Source organism: Falco cherrug, chromosome 3, assembly GCF_023634085.1.
Source record: "Falco cherrug isolate bFalChe1 chromosome 3, bFalChe1.pri, whole genome shotgun sequence".
In the NCBI taxonomy this organism is placed as follows: Eukaryota; Metazoa; Chordata; class Aves; order Falconiformes; family Falconidae; genus Falco; species Falco cherrug.
In genome coordinates, this window is record NC_073699.1 from 16,690,647 (window position 1) to 16,718,033 (window position 27,387).

Here is a 27,387-nt window from a genome sequence, read left to right on the forward strand (position 1 = left end):
GAGCTTTGTGCCTCTGTGACTGGATCATTTCCATTACCTATGTAGTTTCTTCAGGTGACCTCAGGTATGACAGATTTTTTTCCTTCTTCGTCTGCAAATACCTCCCAGAATACCTTGAACACATAAATACTGCAAAAGTTGTAATGTGCTCAGACACCTACTGGTGTAACCTCAGCTGTGGTTATACAGCCATCACCATGTATCTGTGGCAAAATAAAAAACAAAACAAAACAAAAGAACTTACTAGGAGAAAAGACAGATTGATGCAGCTAATTAAAACTAGTTCATTCAAGCTAAAGTGCTGCGGAAAGATAGAAGTCATCTAAGGTGAAGAGTCGAAGTTTCTGTCCACTGATGTTGAAACATCAGTTACTAATTTGAAATAAATCTCTAAATCTTCTATTTTACAGATATTCTGCTGATCTTTGGTTAGAGAGACACCATGTCTTACTTTATGCTCTTTCATCAATACTTTAGGTGGAAATCAAGATAATTATACAATTTTTTCAGACAAAGAAAGATGCAAATACAGGTGTTTGTCAAAGAATAGATGAACGAGTGGCTGTGAAAAAGCAAAAGGAAAAAAACCTGGCGTGTGTGGTTGTGAGACCATTACAAAAGGAAAAATCTTGATCCTCTAAATTTGAGTCAACAGGCTCCAAACTGAGATTTCTTCTGATTTTAGTGGACTTCATTTAACACCGATGAGAGTCTTAATTACAGGCATTCATTTCTTACAAGCATTGACAAATTTAACCCAAGATTTGGGTATTTTCTTTGTTCTGAATTAGTTACAAATTCTACTCTTTCCTTACAGCTATACGATGACGTGGATTTTGCTTAGGCAGCACAGGTGTAGCTGGAAGATGAATTTGGCCCAGAATGTTTTCCCACATTAACAATTCATTTGACATTTTAAATAAACCATACAAAGGCAACAGATTAATCAAGCCAGATATTGTAGATATGCCTGGGGCACAAGGAAAACAACCCCACTGAGCTCAGAGCTGCGTTGCCTGAACTATAAAGCAGGATTTCATTAAGTGTGTATGATTCAGACAAATTAGGAACTGAGTACAAGGGGAAAAAAGTCCAAAAATATAATAATTCCTGCACACTAAATTAAGATTAAAACAATAGAGCTGTTTGACACATTGCTGACCATGTGAATTTCTATGTCTAGATGCTCAGACTATTTTGTATCCACCAGAATCTACCAATGCTTTTTGTTGTTGGGTATTTTCTCCTCTCTTCCAATGCATTGTCAAGGACTCTTCCTTAGCCCATGGAGTTTAAGCACAAATTCAGATTCCTTGTAAAGCAAACGTACTATGCAGTCACCATATCAGCAGGATTTCCCACATGCCTGCATTTTAAAGTGTACCCAGGTTTTTCAGACGTGACCAACAATTTTATACAACACTGAAAACAAAACCAGTAGTAATGTGTGTTTTCCATTCCTAATTTGTGAACTTTGTAGTAACATAACTACGTAGTAATATTTTTTAATTTATTTTTCAAAATACCATTATATTTTACCACTACAGCAGTTAAGATTAAAGATGTACTGAGTATTGGACTAATTTAGTTCAGGTCCCTATTCTGTTACAAAAGCGTTTTTGACCTTGGGTAAGATATTTAGGAATCAGTAGGCTACCGATGCCTAAGTTTCATTGAAAATCTGGACCTTTTTATCCATCTGTGCTCTTGTTTCCTTTTTGTAAGATCAGGGTTAATAATACATCTCTACTTCCCAAATATCTTGAAAAGGTTAACAGCAAGCTATAAGAAATCATTAGCTTTTTTTGTTGTTTGTTGTTTTGCAAGGCAAACTAAAAAAAATGGAATTTGTGCCTTTTGATTCTTTTCAAGTGCTTCTTTTTCTATGAAAACTATTAAACCCAATCACAAATTATTTTGGTCAGAGGTATCATATGCAAAGATACCACCTAGGGTCAGTAATGTGGGTTACTTCATTCTTTCAGATGAGAGCTATATCAAAAGTGAAGCTATTAGGTAAGATATTCTTCCCTGCACTTGTCCTATGTGGGTAACTAAATCTTTGATTTCTTTCTTTGTATGTCTTCTTTTTTTTTAAAGACGGTACTAATTATTTCCTTTTTCTAAGGAGACTTATCTCTGTATACAAATTGTACTTGAGCCACTGGAGCTGTCTGAATCTAAAAGATCATTCCTGCAGTAACTGGTATCAGTCTTTGGAAGAAGTCACTTTTTTTTCCTTTTTTGATTATTGCAAGACAGCAGTTGCAAGTCTCCAAGTTCAAGCAGAAACCCTTGCTGATTTTGAGGCCTCTTAGCAGAGACAGATTATCTAGATCTCAACTGCAATGCCACAGAGCTGCCATATGCCTTACCCGTTCAGATTTCACAGTGTCCAGTAGCTGCAGATCTCACGGTGCAGACATACTCCACTTCCACTGGAGGCACACGTCTATAAATGCATATGCAACTGCAGTTGTTAGGTACAGGAAGATTGCTACTGTAAAATAATTGAAGTTGAAGCCCCTTGCTATATTCTCTTCCTGCAAATTTTTAGGATGCTTAAACTGAGTTTAGCAATCTGCTATTGCTCTTGCTAGAGTAGTAAGTTACCCTTTCAGCCAGAATGCAGGGCTGCAATCAGCCTTTGGATTCACTGAACCCAGTGTCCAAGCATCACAGACAGCAAAAACAGCAGGTTCCTTAGAAGGATCTGCAAAGCATTGGTTCCATGAACCTGTTCAAAGCACCAGTTACAAAACTTCTAACACAAATATTATATAAGACACTTCTGAACTCCCTGAGGCAAATCAAACACCATGGAAATATAATAAAACTGCCACTGTTCTGGCTCCTTGACATGTAAACATTTTTAGCTCATGGTAACCACATTATTCAGGGGCTTTCTACATACCAAGAGAAGATCCCGTGGCTTTTAACAGGACATGTAACATTGCAGGGTGGATGAAACAAAAAAATCACCTTAATAATTGAAAATTATGGTGGAATATTTGTTTATTTAATCACTACAATAGGCAGTGACTAGCAGCAGATCTTGATGATACATCATAAAAGTAAAGCTGTTAATTTTAATGCAACAATTTTTGTGCAAATGCTAATAAACATAATTGAAACTTGCGGTTATGATTATTGTGGTTTTATTCAAGAGATAAAGACGGGATGATATAATGACACTGAGTCATTCACTTAAAGCTTCTTCAGGCTCTAATAAAAAAGCGTACTGCAGAATAACATGTTAGAAAAGACTCCTATTGCTTCTAGTTTTCGTCATCTCACAGCCCTCTGGTGCAGTCTTACTCTGAAGCAGTCGGCCACAGCAAGCAGAGGAGCTGCAGTCATCTGAGAAGAGGACACAGTGAGGGCAGATCGAGGCCGACTGTTATATTTTAGGAAGAGGTCTGAGCCACAGTGTTCAGATACTGATTCAGTCTTCCCCAAATTACAGAGGCTTCTAGATCCAAAGTTTAGCTTCAGGCTGAACTCTTCTGGTTTTGCAGTTTTAAAAACAGAGTTTGGTATTCACAGTGTGTGTTGATCTTGTCGGAATACTCAAAGGAGAGCAGTACAGAGTATTCCCAGAATGACTGGTTTGTTTTTTTCTCCTCCCACCTCCACTTAGGAAATTTCCCTTAATGTTAACAGTCTTAGCATCCATTTGTGAATGTGAAACTGAAGTCAAAGAGGCAAGGACGGGTAGTTGTCAACATCTCTGCTTTTTCTTTCACCTTCAAGAGAAACAACAATATTTTTTTATCTGTGCTTCTTTATGAGGCTGTACTTCAGAACCTCATTGTTTTGGAAAAGAATTACTCCTGCTGTATAAGCTGAGAAGGTCTAGTCACGGTCAGTAACCATTTAGGACCCCAAACACTTACTTCTCCAAAGTGTGTGTGTTGAAGTGCATCAAGGATGCAAATACCTTTTTCCTTTAATGCACTTGGAAAACATTCACAAGCCACTTTAGGAAAGGTCGTTGATAGTTAGAAAGTATGTCTTCCCCATCATTTTTTTAAAATGTGAAGATCTCTAGACTACCTAGTTGATGATCATTAGAAACCCTTCGTTATCTTTGACTGCCCTGTTCACCTTTCTATGTGACTTACTTCAGTCTGCTCTTCGATGAGTTTATTGAAATAAACTATGTTGACTAACCTTGATGCAAACTATCTTTGAAAAGGGGCAGCTGAGACCAAAACAGGGCTTTCAAAAGGATTATTCAGTGATCTGACAGTGATACTTGTTGATTTGAAGTTCTCAAACCTGGCTGCTGTTCTGAAAATCTGGGACGTATTGCTAGCATTATTGCTTGGGCAGTGCCTTTACCACAAAGAGCTGTTTGGAGATGAACAATGCTTTATGAGCTGTTCTCTGGCTTCATTTTCACCCTCTTCTAAAAGCATTTCCATTGTTTGACATGAATACTCTTCCTGGAGGCTTACCTGGTGCTCCTAAGTAGATGCACTTCTGTATTGCCACCACTTGCTAACATTCGAGGGGCACAAGCTTGTCACACTCCCTTGCTCTCAGCCTCTCACAAGCCACCAGCATGTTTACATCTCTTGTCCACAGCAGAAGCAGTATTTAGCCTGTCTGCTTCACCACAGCACAACTTCTCTCTGTTCAAACATCAAGTCCATTTCAGCTTAAGGGACTTCAATGTATTTTTTTTTTTTTTCTATTTATGCCAAACCTCTGATGCCTATGGCCTAGAATGGGGCACACCACCATGGAATTCAAGTCCACTCTTCATTGCTAAGGTCCTGCTGTATGAAGACAGCGTGAAAGGCAAAGGTCAGGATTGTTGCCGTATGTTAAAATAATGTCACCACCAGCAACTGATGTCAAAGAGGCAATGTACAGATTCAAACAAATTTTTTTCACTGCCTGTAGATCTTACGGGCCCACAGGATATGCTGCAAGATGAAGCTCTCAAACTAAACAGAGTGGTTTACCTCCACAACTGCCTGCTGGCCTCTGGAAGCTGGGCTGAAACTCAGCACCACACAGCAACCACCTGTTGTTGTTTATATTCTGGGCTGGGAAAAAATAACAGAATGACCGTTTATTGTTTTGATTCCGTGGAAACTATTTGTTCATTAGAGGACTTAATGATAATTTGATATTTTAATTGTGCTGTTCCTAATAAGCTTTTTTTTTTTTTTTTCTGCATGGTGTTGGGGAAATCAGGGGAAGAGATAAGTGTGGGTTAATAGTGAGCAGACCTAGTTTATGGAACTACTGAAAAAGACTTTCTCTTCTAACCAAGTGTCTCAGGGGTCAACTCCTTATCTGGGGTGCATGCAGAGGGAGTCCAGGATCGTTCTTCTCCTTCACCTGGGGGAAGCAAACTTGGACCTCTGTAGCAAAACACAAGCCACCAGCCCTACATTAAGTGCTGTTTGCAGTATTTCCTCTTGACACTGGCTTGATTTGCAAGAATATTTACAACTGGCTACGCTGTGACTTGAACTCAACATGCTACCCTAGGTGAGGAATCACCTCTGTCACACTAACTGTCTTAGCATTTTAAGCCGGTTGACAGCTTTCCAAGAGGAGAGGAATTTCTCATGGAAGATGAGAAAAGCAAGGCTAGGCTTCTCATGAGAGCATAGCCATTTTCAGAGTAACTCTCTGATTCAGAGTAGCAATTTAACTACAGGTTATGTTTACTTGCAATTTCATTAGCACGTTGTAACAAGGTTCAGCCCCTCTTCTGAGATGCTGCAATTCAGACAAATCCTTGGATTTCCATTCCAAAGTAAAATCTATTTTCATCTTTCCTGCACCACAGATACAGCAAAACAGAAGTAGTTACTGAGGCTGTGGTTCTCAGCAGAAGCAAACAGCTGAGAAGTAGTAACTTTTAAAAAGATGCCAACATGACCTCACTTTCTTCATTTTCCCAGGTGAATTTTCTTCCCCACTGGCTAGCAGATGCTACAAACCAAATGCATTGTTTCCTTTTTTTTAGGATTTACTCCATTACAGTCCTGAGACACTGAGACAGAGATGAAGAAAGCACAACACTTCTCATTTGACAATTAGGATATGTATGAGAAGTGCAATCCTTAAATTTCAGACTTTTCCCCAGTGAATAATTAAGAATACAAAGTATCTACAAAGGGAAGTGAGCCAATTTACCTGTAAATTTTCATAGTCTTGACTTTCCATTCTAATGCATGATGTTTTTTTTTCCTTCCCCAAAAAGGACACCTTTTTTTTTTTTTTTAAATGGGAGGTTTCCTGGTTTTTTGGTCCATGCTAATGTATGTATTGCACTGCTGGAATCCTCATTCTGCCTCTTCACATCATTTTCAGAGGATGCAAACTGAGCTGAATAAAGTCAGTTGATATTATTGCTGAAACACAGTCTGAAACACTGGAAGCTAGAGATATTGGCAGGAAAATGTCAAGCATTACATTGTGGGGTTGTTAGGCACTTGTAAACCAGGATATCCAATAAAATATTAAAAAATATCTCTAAATATTTTAAAGAGCAGTCATACTCTGAAAAGTGACTGTAAAACGGTTTTATAGGCACTGTGTTTATATTCTGTCATAAATTTGCTTACTGTCTCAAAACGCAGCATATTATATAGACCCACTTTAGAGGCTGCAAACTTCTCCAGCTTCTCCAGAGTCCAGTTGCACAGCTAAAAAGAGAGCCAAGAGACAGGATTTTTCTCCTTGGATGAGAGCTCTGCAGGAGTAAGGAGAGGGCTGATGCAGACTCCTGGGTGTGGGCTCTGGCAGCCTGAGGGTGTGAGGACAGCATACACCCAAGTACAGCAGGGAGACACTCAAAGGAATTTGGATACCTAGCAGGGCACAGTGCCCAAGCTAATCAGCCTGAAGGTTGTCCTGCATTCTGGGCTTGAAATCATGTCCCAGAAGGGCACCGGACCATGCCCTGTGGAGGTACCAATCTGTGAAGAGCTTGGGTGGGGATTTTTGCACCTCACACCTGGTGAATATGGTCCCACTGCTGCATTAGCCACGCATATTAGCAGAGAAAAACATTGCTGGTCTGGTGCAGTCACAGTCACTGTGCACATATGTGGATTGTGCATAAAGAAATGGACATACATCATCTATGCATCCAGTCAAACATTTTCCCAATGTGTGACCCATTCATTGTCATTTTAGTTTGTAGCAGCTTTTGGACAAGTATGTTCCTAAATGAAGCGTGTGGGCCTTGGGATTGCACTGAAGCAAACTCAGCTGAATTTACAATTTAACATTTACATAATTAAAAGTCCAGCTTTTAAATGCATTTGTAGTTGTTCCTGCATACGTAGAAACATGTATATTGTTGTACATGTACTTCTTCCTTTAATTAATCTTTGTCTTGCCCTTTTACATGCTAACGTTTTCCAGCTGAAGCAATTATTTTTAGCCTCCTGTAAGAAAATGAGGCACTAGGTGGAAAGGCAATGAGCTCGAGAACCTTTGGTCTTCTACAATGTGAGGACACACTGTTTTAAAGTGAAAGGTCTGATCCTGCTTGATCAGAAAAATCAAAGCTGTGGACCCCTTTATCATTTGTAGGATCAGACCCAAAATAGATTTGAAATCGTGCTTCTACATATCCATATTTGAAAGCTTTGTTTGTACTTCCTTCCATTTTTAAACATAATTAAAAAGAAACGCCACTCTTCAGAGAAATGCATACCAGTCTGCAAAATTCCCCCTTTCCCAGGGCAGTAGCCCAGAAAGAGACAATGTTTCTTCTCCCCAGAATAGGTTCCGGTTGCACTAAACTGAATCCAGCAAGAGAATAAATTGTCTGTGGTCACACATGAATCAGGGCTCTCTTTTGGTAATTTGGCTCAAGATATAGGAAGGCAAATTTACTGGACGGAATTTTAGTGCACACATTTCAATAATAAAGACTCTGCAAAATGCATAGCTGTAGGTGGCATTAATTACACAGGATGCGAGTCAAATAGCATACACATACGAAAAGTCTATATGCGATCTATTTTGTGGGAGGCTGCAACTTTGCCCTCACACACAGATACTTCAAGTGCTAAATTAACAGCTACATGCCTAAGAGGAAACAAATACATTTTAAAGTTGGAGTATAAAGTGATCAACAAATGAAGATGGAAATAACAAGCTGAGATTTGGGGATATAGCTCAAGCTTTTGGAAATGTTACACAAACAGGATTCAGAGTTGGGAGTTAGTTGGCTGAAAGTAGAGGGAGAGTGTGAGACTAACCTTTTTTGGGGGGGTTATGTTTAGCATAAAGACAAATATGGGTGTGGACTTGACTTCACGGCTTGACAACCAAAGCAAAGCTATAATGTTGAACAAAGGGATCCCTCTTCTATGTGGGAGAAGAAAACCTGTTGACCAGCTGATAGCTGGAGTCATGCATTACGAGGAACTAAATGCTCATAGCTTGCAGATTCCTTCCCACACGGAGCTAGGACATCCCGCGCTCTCTCCATCTGTGCTCCATGGCAAGCATGAAAATAGTTCCCTGAAGCTCCTGCCACTACGCTGAGCCTTCTCAGACTCTTTCCATCACCACTTGAAATAAGAGTATGTTTTTCCCTTGTTAAAGAAGATTAATCTACCATGATGTCAATGACTGAGTGGACTTCATGTATTTGGTCTCAGTCATGGTATTTTTAGCCTAATTGGAGACAATGTTGCTGATTTAGACCATCTGCTGAAAGATGACATCCTTTTGAGGCACTCGCAGACCATAAACAATAACTGCTCAACATGCATAGTGATGTTTTACACTTCTACCCACCATTTCCATTAGAGGATCTCAAAGCTCTCTACATATCAGTGAGTTTAGCCTCCCAGAGACTGTGATGAGTAGACAATACCCCTCCTTTACAGATGGCAAGATGAAAGCCCAAAGAAGCGAAAGAACCTGAATTCAGGATCACTCAGCAAATCTTCAGCAGGATGCGGAATAGAAACCAGGTCACCTTACATGTGGTTCTGCACTTTATTCACTCCCCTGGTGCTCTGACCTCACTGTGCTCCATGAACCTCATCATAACTATATGGGATATGCAGCTGTTAGTAATAATACACTACCTGTTTGAACTAAAAACACACTGGCAGATGGAAATACAGTAGGTTAATAGCTATTCCAAGAAGCAATCGTTTAAGGTACCAAAAAATTGCTTCTGTTAACCTTTTCCCATTGTGACATTTGACCAGTTTATATGCAGGTTACAAAGGTCACCCATTATCACCATTTTATGAGACTTGGGTTGCCTCTGATCTTTCTCCACATTCTGCATTCAATAGCCTTTACCTGATCCAGCAAATGGTAATATTAACCAGCTACAATACATTTTTTCCTTTATGACCCAGGGTCCACAATCATAGAGAAAGTCTAATGTAGCTTTCTTTTCACTTAGATTTTTGCTCTTCTTAAAGTCTTATACCAATTTTATGGCAAAATCGTATTCCCCTACATCTTTGATCCAGCCTCAATTTCATATGTATTTTAGAGTCGGCTATTATGTTTCTAAACAGATTTTGGATGTTCTGTGTTTTGCAGTTATGCCTATTTTGTTGATATATCCCTCCACTGTCAAGCTAACCTGCCTGTTGTACTCCTTGCATCAGTGCCCAGATTTTTACAGCTTCTGCTTTATAACAAGCTTTGCATAGATCTGTATGTTATCTAACACAGTTGTAAAATATTAGGGTGTGTCTGGCTTATCAAGTCCTTCTGAGGTTCAGGCAATCAGCCCTGCTAACTTCCTTGCCTGATTTGTATGCCTTCAAGGACAAAAGTCATTCATGAAATCATTTTCCAAAGTGATATAACAAAGAACCCTTAGGGGAGAAAGGGTATGTTTTGATCTAAATTCATATCATAGAGGAAGTTATACAGAGAAAAAGGAATGTGGTGATGATTTAATTATTCTCTTCAAAGCAAAAAGCATGTTATTAACAAAAGGCTGTGTGACTCAGAGGTTTATACTTGGTTTAAGTTCTTATTAGTGGTTTTGAAACAAGGGAGGCTGATTGATTCTTGTTCACTCATTAAACTCATTACTTCACAAAGATTCATTGCACTTGTGTTAATTTGAGAGTTGCAGGAAGTTGCAGAAAGAAATTGAATATGGTGTAGATAAAGTTATTTCAAAGCCCGATCATCAATTCCCTGTAAAGCTTCCTTTGAATCATGTTTTTGAGGCTTTATTTCTGTATTTTTAGCATGTATAACTAATGAAGGGGTATGGGCATGGGCATTCACCTCCTGACCCAAAGCATTTTGTGAAATTGTCTCCAGAAGCAGTTACTTTAAGGAATAACATTTTGACATCTAGTCATTTTATTGCTGTTATTTCTACCTTCTTGAGCTTTTCTACCACAAGAAAGCAAACACAAGAGTTTGAATCAACAACTGTTCCAGCATTAGCAGTGCCACTTAAGGACATTGTGGGCTTATCTTTCTTTGAGTCAGGCCATGCCCAGCACAATTTCTTCCTTAGATATCATATCAGCAATAAAAGATGTGAATACAGGGTCTGTCGTACAGGAAGATACTGAGCTCCTTCACAAGGCTAAAGCAAACTAGGGTGTGGAGTACAGGAGATGAAAATAAAAACATTATTTCAGTTTCTGCCCTAGATCAAAACCAAACAGAATCAGCACATGTGTGTGACAAAAAGCGTCAGGTTAAACCACCTTTCCTACTAACAACTGCCTGTAATTGATTACAGCCTTGTTTTACAATGTTTAATACACACTATTAGGATTTAAGGAACAGTCAGTGATTCTGAATATCCCATTTGGGATCTCTTTGCCAGAAAGCAAGTGCTTGGTGCTTTCTCTAAAAATGTAGCACCTTTTAAATATCTCAGTTTGGTTACAAAACAGCAAATATCCCCATTCCTTGCTAAACTCAGTCTCAGAAAATATTGGCTGTGGTGTGACAGTTAAGCTGCTTATGATGAAAAAAGTCTGTTCTGTGTTACACTCTTAATGGATTAGCATCTTGTTGGTCAAGGCAACACTTCTCTCTAGTCCTTGATGCCGAAAGGTTAGGTATGAGTGCAGGAGGTCAACTCTGTTACTTTTTATGGAGGCAGAAAATGGCATAAAATGAAAATAATTTCCTGTGAAAGCTGAGGACATTCCTTCATTAGATTTGTTTCCTGTGCTAGGTCATATGGCTTTTTTTTTTTTTTTTTTTTTTTTTTTTTTTTAACATGCATTTGCTGGTTTCCTGTGCCCCAAGGGCCTTAGTGATCTGCTTTTATGAGACCAGGCCCACCAATGCTGTTTTGTATGGCAAGAATGAATGAACTAAGTGAATCAAAAACATCAGAGGAGAGCTTGATAAGGGACAACAGGTGATATGCATTTGATAGAGGCTAAACCACTCAAGTTATAAAACCCTGACTTATTTACGAAGCCACCTTCTAAATCGCCACTCCACCTCAGTACCTCACAACTACAGGCGACACATCCTCTTCCAGACAGCACCAGCTGGACTTCAAACAGTCCTGGTTAGTCACCTGCCTCTTTTTTCACTGTTGAACATAAAATGTTGAGCAATAATAAGATCCAGAGGTTTTTTTATTTTTTTTTTCACCCTCATAAAAGCTGTTGTTGCCTGGTGGGAAGGAACAGCTGGTCACCTCTTTTCCCAGCTTTGGTGGGATGCAAAGCGAAACTGTGTTCTTCATTCCCACTGCCAGTAGACCTGAATCCCAGAGCAGTCCCAGAAGATACCCTCTGGATACGGCATGAGCTAGACCAATGCCAAGGAAAGAGGTGATACAACATGTCAGATCATGCTGACCAGCTGGTATCTCTGCAATATCACACTGAGAGATTACTTTTTCACAGCTTTTTGTGACTCTAAGGAAAGAACACAGCAAAGGTGAGCAACACCCACCCTCCCCAACCCCACCCCATGTAAACAGGATGATGGAGTTTGAACTGACTGCTACCACTGAGAGACAAAATCTTGTAGTCACAATAAATAGCCTGGTGAAAGTGCCCATTCCTCACCCTGGTATCCCTCAGAAAAGCAAACTGAGTATCAGGATGTATTAGGAAATGAATAAGGAACAAACCAAGAAACATCATATTACTGTAAAATCCATGTACACCAGCATTTTGGTTATGGTGCTCAATTCAGGATGCTTCCTTTCCTCCCCCCACACCTTCAGTAAAGGTGTAGTAGAATCAGGAAAGTTTTCAAGGAGGACAAAAGGGGTTATCAGAGGCATAAAATACCTTCCATATGAGGAAAAAATAAATAGACTGGGATTTTTCAGCCTGGGAGAAAAAAAAAAATGAGTGGAAGGGGATCTGCAAAAGCATGAATGACATGGAGAAGGTGAATAGGAAATTATTGTTCACTGTCTCTTCCAATACAAGAACTAGTACATCAGCCTACCAGGCAGTAAGTTCATAGACCAAAAGCTGATTTTTTTGTCACCCCGATATGAAGAACTCCTTGCGCCCTGGACATTTTGGATGGTGGAAGCTTTCATGGTTTCCAAAAGTGATTGAAAAAAATTATGAGAGGAAAAAGAAATAGAGGAAATGTTATTAAACAGAAAAATACCAGTATCCACCTCAGCTAAATGAGTTGGTCTAACCTGAGTCAGCTGTTTGTTTGTGCCCATACTGTGTTCTCAGAGCGGGGATTATGAGATTTCTTGTAGGTCACCTCTAGATATGGACTATTTTGATTCTGACTGGTTTCTAAGCTCAAAAACCTTTGCTCAGTTCAAGTAGGAATTTTGTCTGAATATGGGCTTATTTAAGACTGGAAAAGACATCCCCAGGAATGTACGTGGAATGAAATACCCTATCAATGCAAGTGGATGTGGGTAATCTGGAAACCCTGAGTAATTACACCAAGAAGCTGTGTATAAGTCTTCACTGATTTTAGTGCATGAATACACGCAAGGACTGTTTCCTTAGATTTTTTCAATTGACTATGTCAGGCAGATCATACAAAACCCAAGGACTTTGGGAAATGTTTGCCTTATCCATTTTTTCTTGCTCAGTAGGCTAAAAATACGCTGTCTGAAGTAGTGTCTCTGAGGCATTTTTCCTTTTAACTTCAGACACCTTACCCACCATCTGAACTCTTGAACAAAAGCTGCTGTAAAACTCAGATCATTATTCTGTGTCCTACTGTACATTAAGTAAATGTACTTCTTTTTCAAAGAATACAAGACTTGCAGTCTTGTCACTGTTTTTGTTTAGTAGCTCTTTTTCTTTCCTCTGAGTGCTTCAGCATTATACAGAAAATATTTTACAGCAGTGCCTAACGAACGGTTTTCCTTCAGTAATTGTGGTGGACAGGCCATAGGAACATAGGGTGGTCAGAAGCAGAAGAGTCTTTATGTTGTCTGTAGCTGGCAAATAATAAGTGCCCCCACAAGAAATTTTATTATGACAGGTTGTTTTATTACCCAAGGAAGAGGCCTCAAAAGACAATGCATTTTGTTGTTAACAGATGACCTGTTATCCCTACCAGTCCAATTCACATTTCTTTTTGATGGTTGGCTGTTTATGGCATTTTTAGCAGCACTGTGTAATACCCTAATTTTCTAGCATTGTTGTCATAAAAGGAGGTGATGCTGAAGTACAAATTATATCACAAGCTGAACAGGGCACCACAAAAGCAGCAAGAGTTAAAACAAAGTGAAGATATATTAAACCACAAGGAAGATACTGCTATAACGGTGTGGACTGCAGCCTTCCAGAGAGTCTTAAGAGAGGGGCAAAAGAACTAAGTAAACTCATGGCTAAACCAAATATAATTGAAATCATGTGATATTACTATGCATTCCAATGTGTATCAAGAAGAGAGTCCATTTGATGTGAAGCTGACACAAGGCTATAATCCAGGAGATCAATTGTTTGAAAGGGTCTGTTTATGTCTTAGAAGAATGGAATACCACTGGAAAGAGCAGCCAGGGAGATGATGGAACTAGGCTGGGATCTTAAACCATGTGCATCATGGCACACTGCTTTCAGGTCATGAAGGAAAGCATACAAAAGATGCAGACACAGATCTCTATTTAGACATTTAATGCTGGGTAGGGAAGAGTTATCAGGATATAATGAAGAAGACAAATATAGTGGAGCAGTTATTATCCTTCCCAATCCCAGCAGTGGACTTTCAGGCACTTTCTTACCTGGAATTTGCATCTTGACCATAAACAACTGCAAGATGACCTATTTTGCAGGTTTTTGCTAGAGAGCAAATTAGGTTTTTGGCTTTGAAAATGTGGTGTATGAAATTTGTAGCTTTATTACATATTATTGACACAAATAATCTACATGTCAAGCAATCTGAACTTCTCTAAAGATATAATTTCTTGAAAATAACCACTCATATACATCTGTGGATCATGTACATTGTCAGGTAGTTGACCGCAAAAATTCGTTAAAGAACGAATGGTAGTATGAGACAGTACTAGCACATTTAAAAGAATTGTTTGATGAATACATGGTGCTATAATGTAATATAATTTTAGAAAATGACAGAGCAACCAAAAATTTCAACCATACTTATCAAAATGGGGTCAATTCTCTTGCTTCAGAGCTTATGCTGGATTTTGTCTTTGAGAAGAGCGTTGCCTTTGACAGCTGTTCCATATTCACAGTTGGCGTTTGGAGATAGAGCAGAGTTTCACCAGTTTAATTTTCTGAAGTGTTGTCATGATCTTCCCTTTTGAATTCAGCCTGCATATTCTTGGGGAACTTCCCTTTTTTTTAAAAAAAAAAAAAATTAATAGATTGTTAATCACTGACAAACCAAGTTTCAATCATTGACAACCCAAGTTTCCTGCAAATTCTCCTAATTCTTTCTGCTGCACAGGTTTTTTTTACTGAATTTTCTGATTTTTTAGTAAAAAATTATTAAAAGCTATAATTACTGGCTGTCACATGGCTATAGTAATTTTATCTGGCCTCTAGAAATGGCCAGCCTGATTCCAAGTCTGAGAGATTTTCTGTCATCTTTTCCGTTAGCCAAGGTGAGTCAATTTCGTGACTATAAGCCCCAACTAGCAGTTTTCAATGCAGTTTATCACTATTTTATAACTCACCCCTTTTTTTTTTCAGTAAGTCACAAAATCCTTTTGGCGAAGTTTCAAGAGGCATCACTTCATGCTTTGAAAGAGTTTATTCTTCTATTAGAACAACAACTTGAAACAAGCATAAAGTTAGTTTTCTGATGTATGGTGCTAGAAATAATCAGGCCTCTTGCATCTGCTTCATCAGCTGGTTTTCTTACAGAGTTGTCAAACACAGGGGAATTCATCAATGAGGTGCAAACTGCTTTCTGCAAGATTTGAGTTCATTGTTAGGTCAGTGATATATGAAGAAAAGCTCATTGCTTTTTCTGAGGAGACATCAGGCATCTCCTTGCCTGAGGTTTTACAAATATTCTTGGATTACTTCAGTTTCATCAGCATATGCACTAATTTGGGCCGTCCATAAACTTGCTGATTTATATTTTTTTAGGCCTTCATCTGAACAGTTACCATTACAATTCAACTATTGTTCAGCTGAATTGTAGCAACGTACCTTTTCAGATATGTCTCAATAGTACTTTTCTGGCAAAAATATTGCCCGAGGATGATTTATGCAAGGGAGCTTTTTCTCTCTGTTCTCTGCAGTGAGCACACACTTTGCCTGTGCTAAATTCATGTTTCCCCATTGCGAGACACAGGCTACAACTTCCAGCTTGAATTCAGCTGGATAAGTTTAGCATGTCATTTCTGATGTCATTGCAACCACTGCATCCTGCTGTCAAATAGCTGGATGCTTATTCATGACCTATTTGTGTCTCTCTCTATAGTTGCCACCTTCCCTGGCTAAGTTAATGTGTAGCTAGTAGGAGGGGGACAGAGAAGTATTTTTCAGAAATAAGAGGCAGGACTACAGTGCGAGGAAGGGCTCAGGCCAGAGAGAGGTGATCCTGCCCTTGTGTAAATCCCTCCTTTCCCAAGGCAGCTGCCAAGTCAGAGAGTCCTTCATTTCATCTTGGAGGCTCTCTGCTCCAGGGAAGGAGAACAAATGTAATGGGGATGATGGATCTCAGGGGTGGAGAAGAGTGTTACATGGAGTAACAAGTAAGAGGTATGCTCGTGCTTTTCTTTTAGTGTTACCTTCTTGTTCGAAGGAAACACCACTGTAGGCTTTGTTTTTACACAGTTACACAGGCTGTAATCTTGAAAGTACCATACGTGTGAAAAAGGTTGTCCCTTTTTTTTGTGTTAGCAGCAGTGTTGCTATCTGTGCATTGCACTGTGAGCCCTCACTTCCTTTACTATGAGGCACTAACTGTTCTGTATTCATCTTCTCCCACCAGTCAGTTCTTTGTAGATCATCTTGCAGAAGGTTTCTGTGCTGCTGTCATGCCCAGACAAGCATTCTCTCTCTGAACTTGTGGTAGGTGAATTTTCCTCAATCGATGGGTCGATGATGTAGGGAAACTGCAACGTGCTGACACATATCCACACACAAAGAATAGATTAAGCATGACACATCAATTATTCCTCATCTACGAGTCCTTTGGTATGCCTCAGAAGGTTGAGAGAATCTGGTAGCCATGGTGGGATTTAGATTTCTGCTCTTAAGCAATTTGCCCACTTCTCATATGAGGCCCCGAAGAAGGGGGAAACAATTTGTTGGAGGGTAAACAATAATTCTACTGTCTACAATAAATGACTCTAGTCAGCAGTGCCAAGGTTCATTCCTGATCCTGTAACGAGAAGTGCTCAAAACTCTGGCAGTGGAAATTTCAAAATGTTATTTTTACCTCAGGCTTGTAAGGAAATGAGGCTTGTTTGATCATACTCTCTGTGTGTGCGTGTGCCTATTTATCCGTCTGACCTTTCCTAATAACGTTTGAGGTCTTTGTCTAATTTCAAGAAAATCTCATGAAGTAGAAATCCCAAGCAATGTTAAATACCAAACAGCTTCAGAAAAGTAAGCAGTTGCATAAAAAAGGAACATTCTTCTGATGTCTCCATCGAGGGAAAGGCAAACATAACTTGCTAGCTATCAGAAAGGGCTGTTGAAAGCCAGGCTATATTAGTTCTTTTCCACCTTGAATGACTGCTTTTAATTCAGTTTTCTTTTACCACTTCACTTTTGCCTATAAGCTTTTTTGCAGCCATCACATGTAAGAGTGATAGCGCACTACAGACACTTAGCCAGGGCACCCCATGGGAAAAAAGCTCAGAGTAGCTCGGTACTACAGATCTCCAGTTTGTGGCAAATGGGAACTTACACCTTCTGGCCTACGTGGCTTACAGTGTTGACATCTCTCTTCTGATTCAGCATCCTAATAGCTTGTCCAAGAAGATAAAACTGGGAAATGCCAATGGAAAGCCATGGCAGGGATGTCAAATTCAAATATTTGAATGTCAGAAGTCAGCCACAGGAAAATATGAGATTTATTATAATATCTCAAGGCTTCATTGTATTTTGCCCTCTTCCACCTGCGATTTGGCATAACACACTGAAAATGAGATATACACTACACACAAACTTGATAACCAGTTGATGTACATATACATGCGTAACAGTTGAACAATTAGGCAGGTGGGATTTGTCCATTATCATTTTTGTCCAAATGTATGAATTTTCATCTAAAACCCCTGGATGTTCCCATTGTAGCAGTTTTGCTTTAGCAGATCTGGAAGGAAATTCCAATAAATTTGTATTAGAAGAATGCCCTTCCATCAAGCATTCTGCTCCATAAAGCCCCCATTTAGCTTACTTCTGATAACTCTTTAATCAGTGCTACACTGACATTGATATCAAGGTCAAATAAACCACATTCATATACTTGGATCGACTTGTAACTTTTAGCGTTAAACAGCAACTAAATTAGTGAAAAATCCTGAAATACAAATATAAACAGAAGTAGCTTATTAACTAGAGCTAAGTAAATCATTACAATACACTGATAAGAAAAGTTAGGGTACTTACTGAAAAGTACAGAAGAGATAGAAGCAATAATACAGGAACTGTTGTAAAAGGGCAGATCTGAAGTATTTAGACAGGTTGAAAGCACATACTACAGAGTAAACATCTACATTTATGATAGTAGTAGGTTTTCTTTGTAGCTAAATTAATCATCTCATGCTTTTTGAAACAGAAACAGTAGAAAAAGTTTCATCACTGGATATTTTAGTTAGCTTTTCTTCTACTGCTATGATGTTTTGCAGGATTTTCAGAAACACTAGAAAAGTGGTATTTAAGTAAAATTCTCCAGAGAGCTTTGAAGCAGCCTAACTATGCTCACTGCAAGCCTAAAGAGCTGTAAATCTGCTGTGTTTTCCTGTCTGGGACTCTCAGAACTGTTGGACAGGGATGTGTGAGCTTTGAGATGAACTAAGCTTCTCAAGGAATGAATATCTTGAGTCTTCTGCTGCACATGAATTTGCTTGGGAAGGGAGTTGGATGGACAAAGCTTCATAGCAATGGTGTAACACCACGTCTGGTACCCAGTGAAAGGGCTTCCTTCATGCCTACCCATAAGATAGTTGATCTGTGTGCTGGAGAAGTAGGTATTTACAGTTATACAGCAGCTGAATCAGATGGACCACAGCCTTTTAAACAGCTTGCTGTCTGTCCAGAAATCTCTGATCAATTTTATGAACCATCAGATTACACTGGGACAAAATTTGCTGGTGGGAATGAGCAACGTGCTTCAGAAGATGTGGCCATTGGACAGTGTTTAGCTCTTGACTTCTGTGGGAAGGGTGGAGCTGAATGCAAGCACCTAGGCCAGCCTCCCCACGGGCCGCATTTCTGTCACACGCTTTTTTTCAGTTTTGTTTTGGACTTGTATCCTCTCGCTGTCACTGAGTATAAGGACAAATGGTAAATCCTCCCAATCAGCAACACGATTGCAGAATTGTGTGAAGGCCTTATCAGCAAGTGACCCAGGTGGCAGAAATACACTGTATGCTTATTTCATCTCTGTGGTGACAGCAAGAACCATCTAAAATGGGAAGAGTGGAGAAGAAAAGAGTTGGGAAACTAATTTTTGTCTATAATGAAAGAATAATTTGGAAATCTTCCTGATTTTTATTATATGTCTTTTAAAATCAGGAGAAAAGCATATGGGAAAAGTAGATTTTCTCATTTTAAAAGGACATATTAAAGGTCTGCCAATGAGATAGTATTTTCAGTTTATCAGAATAAAAGGTTTTCATTAACCTGAAATAAATACATTTTTTTACATATTGTTCTGTAAAAGAACTCTGTAAGGTTCTGGGTTTTATCTTTTTCCCCTTTGGTTTGAAAATCCATTTTCTGCCCAGCTATACAAAATAGTCACAAAACAACATTTTCTTTTGCCTGTCAAGCAAATTCTTACTTGTAATTTGACCAATGATATAATAGTCTTTGGTGTCTTGTGGAGACGATGCATAAAATATTTATCATGCACTTAGTATACGTCGCTTATTTCAACTCAGGACCAGTAGGCTCCTCAAACTTTAATTAATTTAGTTCAGAATCCACTGTGGATAAGAAACCAATGGGCAAAGTGGGGCTTAGCAGGTACAGGAATAACCTGAAATGTAGGAGAAGGGTGTCCTGTTCCAACCTGATCTGCTGGGAAGGTTGGACAAGTCTTTTTCTTTCTCCTTGTGCAGACTCTGCCCCAAATCTGGACAACAAAAACATGATGTTGCTTAGTTAGTAAAGTAATTTGAGATTGGTGGATAAAAATGTTACCTAGGAGCTAGATAGTAATAAACACTATTACTGAATCTCTTTAGGAAATGAGGGAAGTACATGAGTGCCTGTGGTCACAAAGCAGAGCTGAGGTTGGGATTAGAGAGTGAGATTTGTACTTCCTAAACCCCTGTTTCTTTTTTTCTCTTATTTTTAAATCAGACTTTCTTATTTTTTAATATTATATCATATGTAAATATTTTCTCAGATCATAAAAATAATTCCTTTTTTTTATTATCAGGTCACACAACCTTCATGTATGATCTTCAAATTCAAGGACTGTGATTTCTTTGAACTATGCTATGAAAGTTAATAATAATACATCCATCAAGAAATAAAATACTGACATCTAGAATATCCATATCCTGCAATGGTCTGGAGGGTAAATCTGGCAAATGAAACTGAATGCTGCAGCGCAGTAACGGGCCGTGTGGTCCAACTGTGAGTGGAATCTGCATGCATTGATGAGTGAAGCACAGGATGCACCTGGAAGAACAGAAGGACCTGTGTGAGTGGTCTTCTCCTCTAGCGTTTTCATGTGACTTTGCCTCAGGTGACACTAGGAGTCAAGAGGCATTGACATCTCCAGATGGATCTGCCTTTTTTCCTCTCTATAGTCAATGGATAAAAGCAGAGATTCTTCTCAAAGGTGATTCTGAGGAGCAGGTGTCTGATTTAGGTGCCCTGAATTGGCTTCCAGGGATGCTGTTCTGTCTTTGTTGACCAGCGATACAGTTGGGGAAGATGAGCGGGAAGAATAAGCCATCTCTGTTGCCAAAATTCAACAAGCTTCCTTCCTTTTCCCACTTTTCTTGCCTCAGTAACTCAGTTAATTCACACTACTGACACTATCCTTCCTCTTCAACCCCATCCTAAGAATAGACTAAAGAGCTCCTCTGGAAGGTAACATAGCAGAAATTGTAGGTTTAGTGTTCCCAGCATGGCCACTTACTGGAAGTGGCTATGCCAGTGAATGCCCAAAGCAGCATGACCTCTTTGCAAGAAAGCAATGGGTATCTTCAATCATACTGCAACCAGAATTTTGAAAAACCTTTGTAATTTTTTCCCATCCTTATAAGCTGAACTAGTTGATCCAGCTGGTTGGTTTTCCATCTAGACAACACAATATCTTCTCAAAGTGAGTTTGAAAGGACTTGCATTTGATTTCAGTTCAGATCTAACCTCCTGGGAAGGGTCCAAGACAGCCACATGATATAGCTGGCAGTCATCTTCATGCAGCACTCTTGAAGTGTTACCCTTTAAAGGCATGATCAAATCAGCCAGCAAAAAGAAACAGAAGAGAGACAGGTTTTCTTTCCACTGAAACCAGGGATGATTCTAAACGCTGGGAACATCTCATCAATGATCCTTGCTTTGACCCTAGCCTGTGATTTGATATGAATATCTCATTTATTCCTTCCCACAGAGTGGGAATAAGAGATAAAATTTGCAAGCTGGAAAGAAGGTGGTGTGTGGTCTGCCTTTGAAAAAATAAATGAAAACAACTTTTTCTTTTGTTGCAATGAAGATACACTAAAAGACAGAATGTGGCTATATGCCTTATGTGCATACCTTAAATTATTTCTCCCTCTCTTAGTTTTCCCAGATTGAGCATTGGCTTCATGACTTATCTTCTCAGCTTTCCAGAATTTGTGGCGTGTTTCATTTTGTTTAAAAAACTGGGGCAAACCCAGGGAAATGACTTCAGCTGTGTGGTGAGAATTGCTAGCTGCTAACTGAACCACAGAGTACTGCTGGGAAACTGCATGCTTGCATCTGATAACCATTTTATGGGAATGTGTGCTGACCCACAGCTGTGGTTCTCCGCAAAATGCTGGGAGCATGAGTCCTCTTCTACCAAACATACTTCATGGTCTATTCTTAGCCTCTTTTTTTGTAACAGACTTGTTCTGTCCTCAAAATTGAGATTAAGTGGAGGGAGGGAGGGAGGGAGGGAGGGAGGGAGGGAGGGAGGGAGGGGAAAAAAATCAATGTTTCTTGTGTTTAATTGTGTCTGTACATGGTTTGTAATTGGAAGTAACTCCACTAACTGCAGGACTGGTATATGTTGGTGTGAGTTGGATAAGGACTGAACTAATTGTATTACTGGTTTCTTCTGCCTCATCTGTAACTTCTGAAGAATGACTGTTAATTTCAGTTATGGCATTTATCAACTCTGATTGTACAAAGATTCAAGGAAAGAAAATTCTAACCTGTCAATATTCCAGCAATGTTAGGACAGTTGTTCCTCAGACTTCCTTCTCCCCAGGACGCACTTTTGTGGATTAAAAAAAATAAATATATATATATATATATAATAAAGAATGTTTATGGGTAGTTAATGAGATGGTAGACAACTAAGTAAGAACTCATGTTTGACCTTTCTGGGGCAAAAATTGTGTATTGAGTTTTCCTAGTGGCTTCTCCTCTTGTGTGATTACCAGAAAGACTTCAGTGTTCACAGCTGAAAATGATCTGACACTTCGGTGCTTTGAAATAGATTGAGTCACGAGTTTACTAAATCACACCGAAATGCATTGGGGTGTCAGCTATGGCCCCATAAAAATCCCATCAAGGTTATATTTCTGGGAGAAATCTTCAGCGTAAACAGACCTTCCTACCACTTAGCAGGTGTGAAAGAACAAAGCAAAGTGTCACAATTTGAACTTTACTGCCACCTGTTTCAAAGAATGATGAAGGTCCCAAAAGTCCACTGAACATTGATAATCTGCCTCAGAATAGAGAGGCTTTAGGTTAACAGTTGGACTCAATGATATTAAAGGTCTTTTCCAACCTAAATGATTCTATGACTTTTGTTTCCCAGCTGTGGAAACCGTTGTATCTCTTGTTTTCAGATTAGTTTAGATGAGATTCGTTGATTTAATAATGGCATGTTCCTCTGAGCAAAGATAATCAGCATCATTAGAGACAAACTGGGTATGCAAGTGCCACCTCGCCACACACGCAGAGTCACACACTTGCACAAGCACACACTTGCATTCATGCAAGTGTCTATATATTAATCTGGCAAAGCAGAACAATGTGCAGGAGAAGGTCATTAAATTCTACTTAAAGGATCTTTTCTTTCTTCCCCTTTCTCTTGCCTCTAGCAGTTACTTGGCTGCCTTTAGAAGCAATTAATCTCTGGTCTGATAACATTTTGCACAGTAAACTGGAAAGCTCTATTCAAGCAGAGTGAAGACAGCTATAAAGTTTCCCTCCTGAGCCCCCCATCTGGCCTAGGAAAGCTCCATCCTGTTCTCTGCTTGAGAAATGGGGTCTCAACAGATATTTTCACACTCCCCCTATCTCATGGGACTAGAAACTGGCTTGCAACGTCTCCCATTTTCTCTGTTGCCCCATTTGTCATCTTTTAAGTATCTTCAGGCTATTGCCATGTATTCACCCCTTAAACAAAGTTAGTATTGCCGAAATACTGTGGCAATGAGTACTGGCAATACATGCTCAGTGCGCATGCTGCTTCTCAGGGATGCTGGTTTGGAAAGAAAATGAAAGCCCTTCATGTATGCCATAAGGCAGCCTCCTGAGATATGGATTTTTTCCTTGCTCTAAGTCCCACCATGCACTTCAGGAAACTGAGGCACAGTGACTCTGTCAGAAACCAGCACTTCTGCTCCTTCAGGAAACTGTTTTGTACTGGAAAAATGATTGCAGCAAAGACTAAAGGTGCTCGTACGAGGGCGATGGGAGCACTCAAGAGAGAGAAAACAAACCAGCGATCAGCTTTCTTGCAAACACTTTGCAACCCTACATAGTCTAATTGGGAGCATGAACCTGCTCTTCCCTCCGTGTGCAGTGCCCAGGTCCAAGTTACTTGCGTGCCAGCTGGAAAGCTGGGAACCTGGGTCTGCAGCATTTAGCACCCACTAACAGCACCGATGGAGAGAGCGGGGGCTGCTTTGCTCCAGTGGATGGTGGAGGTACAGCAGGGCTGAACCTGGCTGCAAACTGCCTGCACATCAGCAGCGGCGAAAGAAGCCGCTTCCCATCTCTTCCCCTAAGTCCTTCTTTCAGGGCACTTAAGGCAAGAAAAGTTTGCCAATTTGAAGTCATTCATGTAAACATTTCAAATCGCTTGTCTGCTTTGGAGTCAGCAATTTCACTTGCATGACAGTCTAGTTCAGTGAACAAATGAAATGGTTTATTTATAAGCTTGCTTCTCACCAGGGAGCCAATTTATGTTTAAAATTAGCTAATTGTCCCTTTGATGGATTTCTACTTGAAGTAAATAGAGGTCATTAAGTTCCTCTGTTAGGGTGAATTCAGAAAACAGCTATCTGACAAGAGGCTGACCTTACTGAGAAATCCCAGGTAAAGTCAACTATTTGGAACAGCTATTTAGCTTTATGTGTTAGTGAAGTGCCTAGGGAGGAAAGGGATGTCATTACCCTGACAGTCTCCTCATACCTCATGCCTTTTATGACTGGAGGTACAAGTTAGAATAACTTGGCATATACTTACAAACCAATCACATTTTGGGGTACAGAGTGATTTTCAGTTTCCTCCTTGGAAACACCAGTACTCTGTTGATGAAACATTTCTCATCAGACCTCCCAAACGACCACTGAGTTCTCTTGAAAAGAAGCAGCAGCACTAATAAAACATTAGGCATTCTCCCAAAGTCAAAGAGTTGGCTGAATCTGTACTTCCCAAGCTCTGCCAAACCCGTTAATATGACTCCTCTGTCTACTAAGATATTGTACACCTGCATTTCAAGCTTCAAAGGTACAAGGAATCTTCTGAAATGCAACTTAACTAAGCCCAAGATATCAGAATATTCCGGTCTGCTCTTATCCATGATTTTCCGCTACAGCACATCCTCCGTGCGAGGACGTGCAATGCAAGGAAGCACTCACTGTGGTATAATTTAAACAGCAATGCATCATGCTGTGGAAAGTGCTGTAGGGATGGGAATTTGGCCCAGCATTATTCAACATTTTTATTGATGATCTTGAAGAAGGAGCACACACCACATTTGTTAAATATGAAGGTACTACTAAATTAGGAGGTGCTGTGAGCACCAGGGAGGATGGGGAGGTAGCAGAGAATGACCTAGAGTTGTCAGATATATGGGTTGGGAATACATAGATGAAATCCATCCTGGACACGAGGCAAGTCAAAAAAGAGAAAAACCATCCAGCCTCTGTACTTGGCAGAAGAGACATGCTGAAGAGCTGGAGAATGAGCAGAGATGGCTGTTGGTTAGATAAAAATGTGAAAATCTAATATAGATTAGTGAAATATGGAATCCCAGCACCAGCAGTGACTCCCTGTGAACATAGCTGCATTGGGTTTGTGTCAGAGGTTAAGAAATGCTTCCTGCATCTCCTACGTGACAGTGATGAAACATTTATGAGAATGATCCTACAAAGCCAAACTAGTGGTCCATGTAGTCAAATATCCTGTCTTCATAAAGAACTAGTCCTAGATAAATGAGGGTAAGGTGTAAGAAATTCTGGAGTGAACAGTCCTTGAGGGCACGATGACACGGCATACACAGAAATGCCAGGAAGAGTCTTAAATAAACTCTTTTGGAGACTGGGAAGACATGAATGAGTCTGTCAAGTTGGAGCACTGCTGTAAGAAGCTGTAATCCTGCTAGGACTGGAGTCTCTCTGCGCGGCTTCGCGCTGGGGCATGGATCCTGGAGTTCTACCATACCATAAATGACCTGCGCACACAAAAATTTCCCTTCCCACCTCTGCTAGTTAGGGATCCCTCAGTGTCCTGAAGAGTGACAGCTTACATGCATTCCAGAATTCCTTAGGTAAAATGTTAGCCCCGTGGAAATAACTGGTAAATTCCCACTGAGTTCAGTGGGAGCAGGATTCCTTCCAATGGATATATATTAGATGCCAAAGGCTGTGGAGGAATATGCACAGGCAGCCTACTTAGAGTCTTCCCCTTATAAATCTACTGTCTCCCTGTTGCTACTCCAGTAACAACTTACTCTTCCCAAAGGTAATCTTTGGAAGGTATCAGCTATCCATGAAGAATTCTACACTATTTAATCAGGAAACTAGCTGTGGGAATCTTTCATAGAACTCCCTGAAAGCTCACTGCAAAAGCAGCTTTGTGGGGAATAAAATGAAGGCATAGGAAATTAAAGTTTATTATTTGATCGCCTTTGTTTTAAAATACACAAACAGAATTGGCAAAGTTACCTCCTCCATTAAATTGAATAAAAATGCTGAGTAGCCATTTGTGGTTCTTTTCTCCCATCCTTTGATTTAACTGCTGCTGGGAAATACAATAACCAAATGTACTTTTTCCTACACTGAGGAGAAAGATGCAGTGAGATGCATTAGGTAAGAAATTGTCTCTGAACTCTTAATTTTAGGATGCTGTGTTTTGCCCAAAAGCATAATTTTCTACTACAGACCCCACAGTAGCTGGAGGAGGCTATGAAGCTGCAAACTAGGTTCCGTTCCCTTGCTAAGCTTCCCTACTGCAGAAGGTTGTCTCACTAGAAGAGGGACAGCAATCTTGGGACAACCTTCTGACACTGGCACTGACTGTAAAACTAATTTTCTATACATTTTACAGCTGAACTGAACTAACATATTCAAAAGCCCTCCTCACCTCTTTTTAGAAATTCTTTATTTTTTAAAAAACCACGACTGTGTTAGGAATTTGTCAGAGTAATAAGGCTGTAAAACTGACCAGAGCCTTAAGTGATAATAATCTACTGTTACATAGTTTTCTTCACAGTCTTGTTATTTCTGCTTTTCTGGTGCTCATGCATCATATGTGTTGAGAATGTATGAAAACAATGCTGCTTGTAAAGTGTGTTCTTTATACATATTTTATGCAGCACATTTAAGCAATAACTATCATTTGATTTGCATCAGACAATGATTACTTGCAGCAACATTTGGCTTCTAAATTGGCCAGGGGTGATTTCTTCCTTTACAAGAGGATGGACTGACTTCACATCTAATTATCTGGAGCTTCGACTGAACTGTTCCCATCATCTACTAGGACCAATGCAAAGTGAAAGGCATCAAGTTTATCTCATCTTATTTGAGTTTCATACTGAATATTATAATTTATTTAGAAATTGATAAGAAACCATTTATTTTTAGTTTGTTTTAATTGCAGACAATTTTTCTGTAGTACTGTTATGTTGAAAATCAACAAATGCATGGAAAATGTTTCTTTAAACAAAATTATTAAAAATTATTAACACAGGACAGTATTATGAAACAGAACTGAGAATTACAACGTATTTCTAGGATTTAGTGCTACTTATGATATAGAATTTTTTTGCTAAGTGAGACATATAACTAGAATATGTCTTGGTATCCTCACCCATAAAACTCAGATACTTATAGTTCCTTTCCTTATAGATGTGGTAGGAATATATTTTTCTGAATATTTTAATGTGCTGAGGGTTATTAATTAATGCTGCATAGAGACTGAAGTCCTGGACTCCTATTTTCTGTCTGATTTTTTTAATGTAGACCTTTGCATTTTTCTCTAGCAATAACAGGACTCTGCAGAGAATGAGACTGCACCCAGGTATATTCTGGTGAAGAGTTAGACCTTGATTAAACTCACTCTTTTGAATGAGGGAAGGTGGATTTACAGCTTGGAAGTTGTGCTGCTCTCTGGAGGGAGT

General features: G+C 39.5%; 1 long non-coding RNA gene across 1 annotated transcript; it reads left to right on the forward strand.

Moving 5' to 3' along the window:
- Positions 1 to 15,943: 15,943 nt before the first annotated feature.
- LOC114015959 (uncharacterized) lies at positions 15,944 to 20,102 on the forward strand. The gene is made up of 2 exons (XR_003560163.2): positions 15,944 to 16,127; positions 19,987 to 20,102. It is a non-coding gene; the product is annotated as an uncharacterized LOC114015959 (long non-coding RNA).
- The last annotated feature ends 7,285 nt before the right edge of the window (positions 20,103 to 27,387 follow it).